The sequence below is a fragment of the Sapajus apella genome, unplaced genomic scaffold (genome assembly GCF_009761245.1).
Source record: "Sapajus apella isolate SASKATOON/1434 unplaced genomic scaffold, GSC_monkey_1.0 scaffold27, whole genome shotgun sequence".
Lineage (NCBI taxonomy): Eukaryota > Metazoa > Chordata > Mammalia > Primates > Cebidae > Sapajus > Sapajus apella.
Genome location: NW_022436967.1, coordinates 18,656,561 through 18,658,887, shown reverse-complemented (window position 1 = coordinate 18,658,887; position 2,327 = coordinate 18,656,561).

Sequence of the window (2,327 nt, the reverse complement as noted above, 5' to 3'; positions counted from 1 at the left end):
AAATCATTAGTCACCTTTTAGATTTAAAGTTTTACATCCAAAGGCAAACATACATAAAATTCATTGAGAAGAAAACTACTGTTGTTTAATTTTAGAAAAGTCAAAATATGTGTTTAAGCTAAATTTCAGAAGTTATAGCCTAATACTAAACCATTATTGGTAATTTTCCATTTGATTATTTGGAGGACAATTTCCATTTTGAAACTTTGAAGAAAATATTTTCAAAACTTTTATATAAACTAGAATTAAATGAAAAGATAATGCTAGCAAAACCCAAAAAGAATCAATTCATGAATCTATATATCTAGATCTGTGTCTAGATCCATATCTAACACCGGCATGCATTTTCAGGAAGGAGAATCAGAAGGAAAGAAAATAAAATCGTCCAATAACCGGTTCCATAGGAAAGCAATCTTTGTCAAGTTAGAAAACCAAAGTTGTTTAAATTCCAAAATCTGAAAAAGAGTATATGATTATTTGGTGTATTACTTCCAGAAGGAAATATGTATGATGTTAAAAATGACTGTTGGGCCCATTTTCTGCAGGCCTGGCAATCTCTCTCCCCAGATGGGAGTGCAGTCATTCATACCCTCTTTCGTCAGTTGTGCTTTCCATCTGTTTCCATCTCAGTCTACAATAGGATTTTTTTTAACTTATGTTTAAGACAGCTCAAATTTATGTTGTAAAGTTTTGTACATATATATTGGGAGTTCCCAAAGTTACATGGTAAATGTGCAAAAAAATTTTAAATGTCTATATTCACTTGGTCTTCCTAAGGGAGGTATTCAAATTTGAAAGAGTTTAAGACATGTTTATCTAAAATCACCATATATTGTCTTTAGAATAGTCCAGCCTTTCTTTTTTCTCTCTCTATTCTTAAGATTATGTAAAGGTAGTCATACTAAAGCAAACAGAAAGATAATCTACAAAGCAAATCATAGTAAAGGGAAATAATTTATGGATATTTTCATTAAATTCATTCATGGTTATTTTACGCTTTACATTTCCTGATAACATCACAAATCTGTAAAGAATAGAACCATATGGTATGTATAATTATAGCAAATGGATATAGCATGTGGTCTTGCTGTGTCTCAGGTACAATTTCAAATGCTTTCCATGAATTCCAACAAAATAATATGCTTAGTATTCCTGTTTTAGTGAAGAGTAAACTGAGGCAGATAAATGTTGGGAAATTTGCACAAAGCCCTATGCCTAAAAGCACCTAACCCAAGCTACCTGGCTCCAGAGTCCAAGCCTTAAGACACAAAACTATACTGGTACATTGTCAAATATGTTTGTTTACATTATTATCACCTAAAGAAGAATCCTTATTGCCTGTAGTGCTGGGGAAATAAATAATTACTTCAGTATCAAACTGTTCCACATAAATAAATGTTCCCATTACATTAACTTATTCCACTAAGTAACTAATACTTTTGATGAATATTTCTTCTCAAAGAAATTGCATATTCTCTTGACTTCCTTGCCAGAGTTCAATAATTAGAGGTTTTTTTTGCAAAGATTCTGGAACAGCACTGGGAACGTTTTTGATGTTTAAATGTTGTTTTCTAGGTAATGGATTCAGAACTTATGGAATATATAAAGTTGTTTATGTACCCTTATGGAACACTACTATTTTTAGGTTTTTATCTCCTTTTGGATAGTTTCCTGCATTTCTTACTGTAGACATGATTTCACATGTTCTTTATGCCTATGTTTTATATTTTAATTACGGAATATTTCCTGCTCCTCCTAATTTGCTCTCCAACTCATTTGTGGACTATTGGAAAAGTCTATAACTGAGCTTGTAGGAATTGGACATGGACTAAGAGCAAAGAAATTTAGTGAGAGAATGATTCATTTTCCTTTGGGTTAACTGCTTAAAATGTAATGTTTGTCTGTCTGACATTAGGCCTAGAGGACAGTCGTAATTCACTCTTAATTAACTTTATAGCCGAAATTAGAGACACATTCTTCCTGAAACTTTCTTTGACTGTAGGATCAGCTTCTAATTTTTCCTTCTTTTCTCTTTCTCATTTGGCTCTTCTCCCTGTGGCTGTCCACATATGGACATTCCCACAAAATCCTGTCCTTAGTCCCCCTTATCTTTGCCATCTCCAATATTTTCCTTCACTACATTCTCCTATTCCTGTGACCAAAACCGTGATTTTTCTCTCTGTCATCTCTAAAATTAAGACTTTAATTTCCCACTGCTAAATTTCTGCATGAGATTTCAAAGAAAACAGTTTTTAAAATAAGTAAATCATTTTCTCCCATAAGCCAAATGTGTTCCACTTGTTGTGGAGTAATGGAAGGCACTTCCA